The following is a 14,158-nucleotide window of genomic DNA, read 5'->3' as shown; positions in this document are numbered from 1 at the left end:
TGTTTAACGGAGGTTTAACGTATCACTTAAAAATCCTATTGACCTCAATGTAAATTTTATGTCATCCGTTATAATAAAAATTACATTGATGTCAATGTCAACTCATATGTTGCACCTCCGTTAAACCCTCATTCTTCACTTTTTTAAAAGAGGGAAGGAAAGGTAGTGTGAATTTAGCCTTAAGATCAGAAATTCTTCACGCTATGTTTTTTTTTAGCTTTTGAACATCTTAAGTTGCTACATGGCTAGTGAAAAAAAAAAGGCTAGACAATTCAATGCATCTCAGACCAGTCTAACTTACCTACCGTACTTGTTAGCTTAATTTTCCACAAAAAGTGATCCAAAATTTTGGAAAAAAAATGGCGCATCTTCAAGAGGTTGTCCAAAGGTGGAAAAAATGACTGCTTTCTTCCAAAATCAGCACCAAATCTGACTATGGTTTGTACCGTATTGCATCTCAGCTGTATAGATATGAGTTCAGTTGAAATGCCACACAGTATCCATGATCAGGAGAGGAACTGTTTTTAGAAGAATGCAAACATAAGAGAGGTATGGGCTGTTTCTATGAGAAGTGACAGCCACTTTAATACTAAAGCAGTAATTAATAATAATAATTCCTTTATTTATAATACAGCGCACCCAGATTACACAGCGCTGCACAGAGATTACCAGATCAGTCCCTGTCCCCAAGGGGCTCACAATCTAATCACCCTACCAGCATGTTTTGGAATGTAACATACTGCAAACAATGATATTGCAGTATACTGTATGAGCGTTCAAACACTCTAAAAACTACGTAAAAATAGAGTTAAAAAAAAAAAAATCTAATCACGCCCTTTCTCATAGAAAAATAAGAAATATATCACCACGACCTAAAATGGCCAACCAAAATATAAAACAATCATCAAGAATTTGCGATTGTTGCTCTGCTCCTACGCTAGAAAACTGGTATAGAAGCAGTGATAAATCTCCCCCATGTGTGAATGCAGTTTAAGAGACTAAGGAGATTATCAGAATAATGTGGGTACATATAGCCCATGTACAAGCATCAGGTTAACAACTATCAGGCAATTATAAAACGTAAAAACACTGTGTGGACTACGAGGTTATATCTCATAGTTATGTGGATCACGGTTTTCACACCACAAATTTGGCTCGTCACCTAAATACAAGAATTCACACTCTCACGGGGTAACGTGGCTCCTATTTTGCCTTGTCACATAGAGGTTTCATATCTATTCCATGTTTATTGCACAGTGTTCAGACTGTGACTCCATTTGTGGGCATACCTCCCAACTTTTGGGCTACAGAAAGAGGGACAAAAGCCCCTCCCATTTCCCCTAAACCACACCCACTGTCCCACCCCTTGCCCGCCCCCAAAACATAGTATAATATCGACCTTAACGGCCCACACAAAGTATAATGCACCCGTCGTGTGGCCAACCCCCAAAGGACCTATATAATAGCTCCTATTGCAATTCAGCAACATATAACCCCTCTTTAAGGTTTTCTTCAATTTACAATAATAATCTTTATTTATATAGCGCCATCAAATTCCACAGCGCTTTACTTCACATTTTTCCCCACTTTAAATTATCTCCTCAAAGTGGTAGTATAACAAACAATATGGATACACTTCACATATTGAAAAGCAAATTAAGTCCTCATAGGGAACCTTTCACTCCTGTTTGAAAAAATTAATTTGTGGGCAGGTTCCCATAGAGCCCTAGGGCAGGGGGCACAGAGGGCAGAAGGAGTACAGGGCAGGGGGCACAGAGAGCAGAAGGAGTACAGGGCAGAGGGCACAGAGGGCAGAAGGAGTACAGGGCAGGGGGCACAGAGGGCAGAAGGAGTACAGGGCAGGGGGCACAGAGGGCAGAAGGAGTACAGGGCAGGGGGCACAGAGGGCAGAAGGAGTACAGGGCAGGGGGCACAGAGGGCAGAAGGAGTACAGGGCAGGGGGCACAGAGGGCAGAAGGAGTACAGGGCAGGGGGCACAGAGGGCAGAAGGAGTACAGGGCAGGGGGCACAGAGGGCAGAAGGAGTACAGGGCAGGGGGCACAGAGGGCAGAAGGAGTACAGGGCAGGGGGCACAGAGGGCAGAAGGAGTACAGGGCAGGGGGCACAGAGGGCAGAAGGAGTACAGGGCAGGGGGCACAGAGGGCAGAAGGAGTACAGGGCAGGGGGCACAGAGGGCAGAAGGTGTACAGGGCAGGGGGCAGAAGGAGTACAGGGCAGGGGGCACAAAGAGCAGAAGGAGTACAGGGCAGAGGGCACAGAGGGCAGAAGGAGTACAGGGCAGGGGGCACAGAGGGCAGAAGGAGTACAGGGCAGGGGGCACAGAGGGCAGAAGGAGTACAGGGCAGGGGGCCAGACATAACCAAGTCTCAGACTATACCTGTAGAGTGTGCAGGTACATGAGGAGACAGGTAGAGACTTGCACTGCCCGCTGTGTCTACTGATGATAACTCCGGCTGTGAGCTGCACGCTGCCAGGCACATAACAGGAAGCAGTGTGAGCTGCAGTCACGTGACACTACTCCCGGAAGTGGAGAGGATAAAGGTGTACTGGGCGGAGTCTGCATGACTGCACTGACTGTAAAGTGGGAACAGAGGATTGGCTAAGCGGAGGAGGTGGGTGTGGACAGGGGATTGCCTTAATGGAGATGGGTGTGGACTTTAGCGAGTGCTAGGATTATGTTAATGAGGCCGTCTATTCATAGTGAAAGTGTGAGAGGGGAGATCACGTGGCAATAGAGTAGATGTCCCGGGCCATGACTCTCGCCGTGACGGGCAGCGGGGCAGACCATGAAAAACGGGACTGTCACGCTGTATCCGGGACGGTTGGGAGGTATGTTTGTGGGTGCTAATATATGGATTCCCCAGTCCTCCCGTGTCATTAGTTCATGAGCAGATGAGCAGGAAGCAGATGGCCATTTCATGCCGCATGTCATGCTTCCTCATGGTGAAAATAAGAAGTCCAACTTATTACCATGGCTGATGAGGTTGCAAAGCCTGTCAGCCTCGCGTCACACTGCCAGTCTCTGAAGTATATGTATATCTACAAAGCCATCAGATCAGAGTCTGAATTCAAAAAAGGTTATATGAAAAAACAAAACATCAACATCATTCTCTTCAGATGTTTTTAGTTGTAGTGCTACGGTACAGGGGGCAATGGAAGTGTGCATGTAGCCTAAGGCTGCATTCACACGACCGTATGCTACCCGTACCATACCATTTTTTTACCGGTTACATACTGCCACATTCATTTCAATGGACAATACGTCCGACCATTTATATTGCCGTTGTTAACCCATTCCGTACAGTATCGTATATTAGCCGTATAAAAATATAGAGCATGTCCTATTTTCTCCCGTATTTCAGTTCCGTATGCCTTAAATGTCTATGGAGACGTAAAAAATACGGGTTACATACACGCTGCATACAGATGAAAAACATCACGTATATACGGGCACATACGGCACAGAAATACGTGACTGGAGAAATCACACATGCAGCATTAGACATAGCATAGACATAGCGAGTACAGGCTAAAACAAGCAACAAACAGGCTGCATCTGGTAATAAGGGGTTGGTGACACCTTGCGATCCATTATGTTAGAAAATCCCGAGTATCTAGAGATACAGATATGCGACTAAAAATAATCCGCAGTCTAATGTTTTCCCAGCACGATGTCTTCTAGGCAATGAATAGAAAATGATTTAGTCAGCAAAATAAAATGTGTTCCCTTGAGGAGGAGAAATGTGGAAAAATAAATAGCAAAAATCATAATTTACCCATCTCGGGCAATAAAGGAGTAAACACATATGGGCTTCAGTAATTAAAACTTAATCTGCAATATAAGGGACCAAAGCACAACCAAGCTCTAGGAGAAATCTATAAGGAAAGCTACATAACTGGATGATACTATCACCTGCGCTGCTGTTTCTGAAGTAGGTCAGATACCACCTCTAAATATAGGAAGCGAGATACAATGTATTATGGTTTGTAGGAATGAACACCTGATACTCCTGACATTGAAAATAACAGTAGGAAATCAGTCATAGGCAACCAGGCACATGAATGTGTGCTTGCCCAAGTGCAGAAGAGAGGAGGGTAAGTGCTCTTCAGCTCTCCCCTCTTCAAAAAAAGCTGAGTGGCCGCTGACGTAATATGGCAAAATATAGGACATGTCACCCGGCTTGGTCACGATGTGGTGAGACACCGTACTTGGTGCCATAGACCTCTATAAAAGGTGTGACGGGGCCATACAGCACGGCCAAGACACTTGTATGTTCCCCACATTGCTAATCCATACAACTTGAGTATCAGAGTTAGCATAGAGGATAAATGAAGATTGCCAACGTAGACCAGGTCACATGTCCTTTAGTAATTTGCATCAGTTATTGTGAGCCAAAACCAGGAGTGGTGGAACTATAGGTGCGAGTCTTTCCAGCAACTATACAGAGATTAGGTATAATGGAAAGGTGTGTACCTGTTCTATGTTTTCCACCAATCCTGGTTTAGGCTCATAACAACTGAAGGAAATTACTGAAAACCTAACGGAGACTTCAGTCTAGTCAAAACTAGTTACTTCTATGGGATTGATGGATAAAAAGTGCTCAATTTTTCCTTCAGAATTGAATGGGGAGGTGTTCACATGTGGAGTAGGGTAGTCATCATATTCATACAGGTCCCAAGTGGTCACATAATGAAAAACTCCTTTAAAGGGGTTAAATGGGGCTTGGATGGGAATTATTACCATTATGACCTTCTGTACTTTTTTAGTAGACAGAAGAAATTGCTGCCTTTATGTGTCCTAAAGTAGTTATATAAACATGTAATTAATAAAATATACACGACAGTCCTGGCCAAGCCACAGAATCTTAGCAGTCACCATATAGCGATGGTAAGATCTGTCCCCACACAGATGCTCCCCATACTAGAGGTGGTATATAATTATAAATCACATACCGGAAATTAATTTCTCAGGTATTAGAGCAATAAAATGCACAGTAAACAGAGAAAAGACGAATTGATATCCAGTGTGGATAGCGGGGGAATAGCCCGGCGCACATTTAGTGATGTGAGAGGAGTAAGATGTTCTATGGGGAGGGTTACGGCTGATGCTAATGCTTATTTAAAGCAGTGACAGGCTGGACCGGGGAAGCTGTGTCGGGCTGCTATAATTTCTCCCAGGAATAGCACTCTCCCAACCTTGTGCCACACATCAAAGTCTCTAGAGTTCAATTAAAATTGGATTACATTGAGATGCTCCATCCATGGGACTGTGTATTCACTAACACTTTTCTCTGTAATACTCCAGATGACAGGTACCCATCCCAATTTAAACAGTTGTCATAGAGACCACGCTTTAAGAGCAGCAACATCTGAGAGTACAAAGGCAAGGTAAGCAGGGGGATTTCTTGGAATGAAGGCCGTTCTCCTGTAATGCGGTTAAAGGCAAAGGGAAAAAAAAAAAAAAAGCTCTTCTTCCTAAAAGAAAAACGATTTCATTTGCCTCGGATCTATGTCGGCGATAAATCCTCTGCTGGTTAACTGTTCCATGTACCGAGAAGCCTAAGTATTCAGACATTTTCAGTATATGGAATATTCACAGCTAACTAGAGTATGGGCCTTCCGTTATAGTCAATAGCTCTAAAGAAATACAAAACCAGACATAACAAGGGAATGGAGATTGGGTTGGTGGTCCAGTCCATGGAAGACTTCTATTTACAGTACACACACCATAAGCCATTATACAAAGCTGGTCAAGCCCAGTTAAAGGGAACCTGTCACCAGGAGACCCATTTTTAGCACTCCCCCAGTCCCCGCAGAGCATAGTACATACGCTGCCAAAGTGTTTTTGTATTAAAAATAAATTTAACAGAAAAGAGATATGTTATATTGTACCTTTCATTAGCATCTGCTGTGTGACTAGGCACTCGTCCTAGGAATTTCCGTCATTTTTAGGGATTGCACGGATGTGACAGGTATTTAGCAGGGGATCGTACGCTGGCTTTCATGCGACAGAAATCGGGGGACGTGCCGTCCGATCCGACTAATTCGGACTGAGCGCGGGATTTAAGATTCAAATTGTGTCGCAATCCAATGCACTTACATGCACCAGGAAGAAGAAGGTGAACTCTGGCAGACCTGAGCGGGGAAGCGACACATGCAGGATATCGGGCGCACGATCTTAGTGAATGGCGGCACAGTACATGATCGTCGGATAATGCACTTTCTGTGAACTCCTCCGCACTCCTCCTAAGTCTTCAAATAATAGAAAACACACCGTTACCCATTATATGAAGCTGGTTAAGCCTAATTCTGGAGGAATCTGATGGTGAAGGAGGTGGCATGACATTCTCCTAGCACCATTGCAACTTTCATCTAGTGATCAGAAGGTGTCACAACAATTGGTTTCTCGTCAATGTGTCTCCTGACATTATTCTTCCAAGAAGCCATTTAAAGTATAGGTGAGATGGAAACCCTTCTTATCAATAACTAGGAAGTGTCCCAAATCCTATCATCCTATCACCCATTCACTATGCCACTCATTCACTATTATTGTTCAATCCTTTAAAAGTATAGAGCTTGGCGGTGTCCCTTTGCTTCCCAGGAATGAACGTGCCATTGTTCAATTTATACTCAAAAATGCTTGCAGTGCCTCTATAGGCAAAACAGAGAATTACTATTACCATTAGAATTGATATGCTTTCTAGTAGCCAACCTCATCTTTAGTTAATTTGTAGATGAGGATCCAAAAAAAGGGAGGTCCCGATATAAAAATAATTGACTCGTACTTTTGAAAATTGAGTTTTTTAAGAAAAAAAAAAACATTTATGCAAGAGTAGATTTTATTACAGTATATACAGACATACTTACGGTAAAAATAACAATTGCTAAAAAATATATAAAAAACAAATCAGTAAAGTACCATAATAAGGCAACCAAGATAAGGTTGGTGGTCTAATCCATCTAAGTCTTCAATTAACAGAATATACACCGTTATCCATTAATTATTCAAGTTACAGCTGATGCGACCTGAAGCCCCGATGATATACACAAGTAAACAAGCAAATTACACTAAACACTCAATATCCCGAATAACAAGACAACCGCCTTTTAATTGTTCAAATTATCTACAAGGAATTCCCTTAAGGAATATGGCTATTAGCAGTAATGGCTGAGGGTTTACTCCTGGTACTGCTTATGCATGGGAAGACGCTTGATCAATTTTTATCCATATATTACAAGTTGAAGCACAGTTTGGAGACTTAATACAATGTAAAAAAAAAAAAATTGTATCACCTGCTCTCACATCTTCAGTCACTACCTGTCAGAGTTACATGAATCTCACAAATTCCTTACATCTAGCATTATCTCTAACGTGTCTGGCTTTCAGATGAGGCCAATTTTTAAGAGGACTTAAGAGGCTTTATACGGTGTTACAATAATCCTACAAGTTTCACATGGGTCACAAGAGCAGAATTTAAATAACCAAACTGTATGAAGAAATAATAATTACATTATAAATATATATATATATATATACACCGTATATATACCATATATATAGCGTATAATGTAATTATTATTTCTTTATACAGTTTGGTTATTTGAATTCTAATTTTAACACAAAAAACTGGGAAAACCTATTGATCTACTCGAGTATAAGCCTAAGGTGGGAAATGCATTGATCACAGCCTCCCCAGTATAAAGTCAGCACCTGCCCCCTAGTATATAGCAAGTAACCCACTGCCGCAAGTTTAAAGTCGGAAGCCCAATTCCCCCAGTATCCATCTCATGATGAGATCCATGAGATGGATATAAAACACAATGACACTCTCAGCTATGCTAACTCACCTAAAACACACACAGAGTCCGCTCTCCTAGGTCTCCCTCCCAGATAAAGACCTTATCTTGTCGGTAGCTAGTAAAGTAAGTCTCTGCACACTGCTGCTTGCTGACAGGAAGTGCCTGTGTCTGCTGGTCTTGTAATGCAGGCGGAGAGGCAGGAAGCAGAGAACACTGCAGTGTGCAGACATGAGAAGCTATTCATCAAAATAATCCAACCATAGTTAGAAGATTTACGGTCATGTCCAGGGGCAACCAGAATTGTATACACCAGTGCTGATAGAGACAGGTTGCAAACATATCTGTGAAATGCTTTATTTTTGTTCATAACAGTGAATTAGAGAATATATTATTTTGTTATCTTATAGAATATTTAAGAATCTTGTCTTTGTAGGAATACCCATTTAAGCTTAACTGAGCAATGCTTAATATAACTAAACATATTTTACCTGGAAAACCCCTATAATATATGCGTCACTTGTGGAAAAACACTAAAAATAGTGAATCTCGATAGAGTGGATGTGCCATCTTTTATGTTCCGTGTATCTCAGAGCAGATAGAAAAGACACACACAGCTCAGGTCAAATAAACAGAAAACAAAGAATATGCTGAATATGAGGACAGCTAAAAAAATTTGTCATAACACGGGTCTTGCTCTAAAACAACATAAAGGGCTTTTCGCTGCTGCATAGGATTATGGGCTTCCATTTTTTAAAATATATTTTTATCCCAGCTGTAGAAAAAGCTATCTAATGAACCTGTCTGGGGCTGCTGTCCCCATCCTGTCAGAAGTGTCAAGAAATGACAAGCACAGGGGACAGGGTGCCGGCAGTCATAGACAGCCCTGCCAGCTGGAGAGTTCAGCCCCAATCTAATCACACCACCAGAAAAGAAGTTTCACGCTTCCAGCCTGACAGGATGGGCTCCAGGCAGAGAGGGGTGAAGAGGAGCAGAGATGGGAACAATGCTTTTTGTTTCAATTACATACCTATTCACACAATAATTAAATGGCATTACCACCAAGGATAAACGTGACCTCGCAGAAATACCATTATTGGAGGGGGGAAAAGTAATTATCAGTCCGTATGAAAAGTAGCTAAAACGCCACGACACGAGGGGAGATGAAAAACACACACAGCAAATAAATTACCTCAGGGTTATATGAGATATATATATACACACACACACATACATATATCATTACACACACATTATACACATACATGTTCAAATAATTTTTAATAAACATAAACCTACACACTGAAGTAATAATAAAATGCTAATCGCTAAAAAAAAAAATCACTTTCATACTCCGGAATTGTGTTGTCTTATGTAGGATTACAGGGATCTCCATAAGCACAACGCATGTGAAATCTACCATGTGTGAATACAATATCCGGTTTTCCGGGTCCTGGCAGATAATGTTACACTACAGTGATTGGCCACTGCGGTCACATGACCACTAACACTTCCAGCTCAGAAAAGAATGTACACAGAGGGGTAGATTTACTGAGGGTCCCGACTAAGGTTTCCCGACTATTTCCAATTAGCACCGCATTTAACAGGGGTTTTTGGCGCACGCGATCGGATTTTGGCGCAATCGTGTCGACACAAATCGGGGGCGTGGCCGTCGGACAACCCGACTGATTCGGACTAAGCGCGGGATTTAAAATTCTAATTGTGTCGCAAGATCAGCACTTACATACACCGGGAAGAAGAAGACTAACTCTGGCGGACCTCAGCGGGGAAGCGACACATGTAGAATATCGGGTGCACAGAATCGCACCGGACTTCATCCTTGTTGGACAACGAACCTCGGGGATTCTGACAGTAAATTTGCCCCAGAATGATGGCTGCAGGAGCAGGGAGTAAGAGCCTGGTAAAAGCAACTTCCACTTGCTCTGCATCTCAAGGGTTTTCACATGAGTGCTCAGCCCTCCTGCTCTATACTACTGTAGAATATTTGGAAAAAATTCTTTGTATTTTCAGCTCACTTTCATCGCTGTCCCAGCCTTCCGGTGCATGGAGTGTCTTAGTCGGAGTCAGTTCATTTGATAGGAGAAAAGTTGGTTTTCAGTTCTCAGCCAAATCCTTAGAGTATTTCCAGATAAAAATAACTTGTTTTACATAATTACTAAAAACATATACCTAAGGCCATGACAAGAAAGGTAAAAAAAAAATTGACGCGTTTCAGATGTAGACAATCCTTACACGTAGTTCAATAGTCAATATTAAAGATTGTCTAGATCTGAAACGCATCAGTTTTTTTTTTTTTTTTTTAAATTGTGTCATGGCATTAGGTATACGGTTTTAGTCATTATTAAATAAAAGTTGTTTTTATCTGGAAATACTGGAAACTTGAGAATTTGGATGAGAACTGAAAACCAACTTTTCTCCTATGAAATGAACGGACTCAGACTCAGATACTCCATGCACTGGCGGACTGAGAAAGTGAGATTTTTTTTCCTCTTTTATAACACAGTGCCTGTAGATAGGATACTATACTGTATACAATCTGCTCAGCTCCTCCTGCTGTATAACACAGTGCCTGCAGGCAGTGGCGTAACTAGGAGAGGCTGGGCCCCATAGCAGATTTCTGCATGGGGCCCCCCCTTCCCCTTGAAAAAAATAGACATATGTAGGCTGCATTCACATAAACGTGTGCTCTCCCGGCTATAGCCAGGCAGGCACACATCGGACGCGCTGGAGAGGTGATCGCGGCTCACCCCTCCCCTCTCCATAGAGAATAGAGCCACATGGTCATTCTTACGGCCATAGATAGTTCAGGCTCTATCTCTGTTGCGGCCTTGGCTCGAAACAGTGAGTACTCGTTGTGCTCACTGTACCGAGCCGAGGCGCTATAGTCGGCTATGAGGGATGTATATCTGTCACCAAATTGCAGCCAGATATACATCCCCCATACGTTCTTGTGAATGTACCCCTACACGGACATATTTATACAATTACACAAATTTATACACTGATATATACACACCTTAATATACTTATATACACACAAATAAAGTTCTACACGTGTATTGTTGCACCCATATACATACAAGTATACACCCACATTTATGCACTCATATACATTTATACACTAATACAGAGTGTATACAAACTCTCACAGTATATACACTGACCATATATACACATACATGCAGTATAAAAAGACCAAATACACACATACTGCATATACATACAGATACATACATACTATATGCACAGCATATACAAAAACACACATACATACATATATATATAGATATATATATATATATATATATATATATATTTATGCACACAATAAATACAGCATTTGCATCTATGCATATATACACAGTATATTCATATATACACATATACACAGTATATTAATAAACACAGAATATGCATATATACACAATATACACAGTATATACACATACACAGAATATGCATATATACACAATATACACAGTATATACACATACACAGAATATACATATATACACATACACAGTATATACACACAGAATATACATATATACACAATATACACAGTATATACACACAGAATATACATATATATACAATATACACAGTATATACACACAGAATATACATATATATACAATATACACAGTATATTCATATACACAGAATATACATATATACACAGTATATACACACAGAATATACATATATATACAATATACACAGTATATTCATATACACAGAATATACATATACAGACAGATAAATACATATGTATTTACTTACCTTTTAGGATGTGTAGGTGACCACCCGGCCGTGGCGTCAGGCGGGTGTTCCGGTGGCTGTTTGGGCGGGTGTTCGGGAAGGAGTGGGGGGTATGGTTGTGCGCATGGGCGGGGGGAGGGGGGGTGCATTCGCCAGGCGGGAGGGCGAGGGGGGTGCGTTCGCCGGGCGGGAGGGAGAGGGGGGTGCGTTCCCTGAGGCGAGAGGGAGAGGGGGTTGCGTTCGCTGGGGCGGGGGGTGTGGTCAGCAGGGGGTAGGCGGGCCGCGGTCACCTGTGCCGGTGGACGGGGAAGGGAGGTGGCTAACGGATGGGCGGTTTCAGGGACTGGGCAATCCAGGAGTGGTGGGTGGGCCAGGAGAGAGGTGGGCGGTAGCCGGGACACAGAGGGAGGGGCCCGGGGACGCGATCTGCCAGGTACCTGGCAGTGCACTCCCGGACCACTTGGCAAAGCACTGCACACAGGGTCCGTGCATCCCCGGGCCCCTGAACTCATGGGCCCCGTAGCAGCTGCTACGGCTGCTACGGCGGTAGTTACGCCACTGCCTGCAGGTAGGACACTATATGCCATCTGCTCAGTTCCTCATGCTCTATAATATACTGCCTGCAGATAAGACACTATGCACAATCATCTCAGCTTCTCCTGCTCTATAACATGCTGCCTGCATATAGGACAACATGTACAATCTGCTCAGCTCATTTGGCACCATAACACAGGGCCAACAAATAAGACAACATGCTCAGATCCTCCTGCTCTATAACGTTCTATTAGCAAATCAGACTTTCAATGGGGCAGGTTCCTGTTAAAAGGCCTTTTAGTTCTGGTAAAACAGTTAAGTTATAATATTAATATAATAATATCAATAAGGTAGAGGGCCACTTTAATCTGTGGCTGTCATGGCATGCTTAGTGGTGTAGTCCCTCTATAGCTGTAGTCAGGGGCATAACTTTAGGGGGTGCAGAGGTTGCTATCGCACCTAGGCCCAAGCGGTTTAGGGGGGCCCTTATGGTGTCAGTTTCCCATATGAGATGACTAGTACTATAAACCATACATTATAGTCGGGGGCCTGGCACAGACTTTGCACTGGGGCCCTGCAGATTCTAGTTACACCACTGGCTGTAGTGTCACTTCTCTAGTACACCAGCTCTGCTCTTCCACACAAATGACTAGCACAATGCTGGATGGACTTTTTCCTTAATCTTTGCTTGTGTTGCATTATATTAGTGATATTCCAGAGACACAGAACCACGTTCACCCCAGTTATACTGTGCAGCTACTCCATGTAGTGACCTGTGAGTGGTCATCTGATTACACACAGAGCAGAGCTGCTCATCTCCCTGCACACCACAATGGATGCATTTTTCTGCTCTCACACAGGAAATAGACTGCTGAGTAATTAGAGTGTGGGTGTCTAATCGCTCCAATTAGCGCGCCGCGTCTGACCTGTAACAAAATATACATAATTAACGTCCTCCTAGTGTTTATGGCTATTAGAGAAAAAAATTATAGGGAACCGTACAGATCATTCAGTTCTGTTGTGATCACTAAAGCGGTAGGTTTGCTCTTACAGTGGGTACGGAAAGTATTTAGACGACATTACATTTTTCACTCTTTGTTTCATTGCAGCCAATTAGTAACAAAAAAAAATTGTGATCGTTATGTACACTCTGCTCCCCAAAAACAGAAATGTAGATTTTTTTGCTAATTTATTAAACAAGAAAAACTGAAACATCACATGGTCACACATATTCAGACCCTTTGCTGTGATACTCATATTTAACTTACATGCTGTTGATTTCCTTCTGATGCTCCTTGAGATGGTTTATTTAATTAAACTGATTGGACTTGATTAGGAAAGGACACACCTGTCTATATAAGAGCTCACAGTGCATATCAGAACACATAAGAAACATGAGGTCCAAGGAACTGTCCAAGGAGCTCAGAGACAGAATGGCAGCAAGACACAGATCTGGCCAAGGTTACAATAGAATTTCTGCAGCACTCAAGGCCCCTAAGAGCACAGTGGCCTCCATAATCCTTAAATGTAAGAAGTTTGGAATGACCACAATTTCCTTGGCCTGGCGATCCAGCCAAACTAAGTAATCATGGGAGAAAAGCCTTGATGAGAGAGGTAAAGAAGAACCCCAACATCACTGTGTCTGATCTCCAGAGATGCAGTAGGGAGATGAGAGAAAGTCCCACAAAGTCAACTATCACTGCAGCCTCCACCAGTTGGGGATTCATGGCAAAAACACACATTAAGGACACATGAGAAAGAAGATTCTGAGGTCTGATGAGACCGAGATTGAACTTTTTTGGTGTTATTTCTGTGCAGAAATAGTGTTGAGAAAACCAGGCTCTGCTCATCACGTGCCAAATACAATCCCAACAGTGACACATGGTGGTGGCAGCGTCATACTATGGGGATGTTTTTTATCTGCAGGGACGGGACGACTGGTTGCAATTGAAGGAAAGATAAATGTGGCCAAGTACAGACATATCCTGGATGAAAACCTCTTCCAGAGTGCTCTGGACCTCAG

The 14,158-nt window shown here is 42.5% G+C and overlaps 1 protein-coding gene across 1 annotated transcript in view; it reads right to left on the bottom strand.

Annotated features, from left to right (window-relative positions):
* Window positions 1-14,158, bottom strand: part of NBEA (neurobeachin) — a 429,733-nt gene that overhangs the window by 72,084 nt on the left and 343,491 nt on the right.

This window comes from Engystomops pustulosus, chromosome 2, assembly GCF_040894005.1.
Source record: "Engystomops pustulosus chromosome 2, aEngPut4.maternal, whole genome shotgun sequence".
Classification (NCBI taxonomy): domain Eukaryota; kingdom Metazoa; phylum Chordata; class Amphibia; order Anura; family Leptodactylidae; genus Engystomops; species Engystomops pustulosus.
The sequence above is the reverse complement of the archived record's forward strand: the minus strand, read 5'-3'. Positions and strand labels throughout refer to the sequence as shown.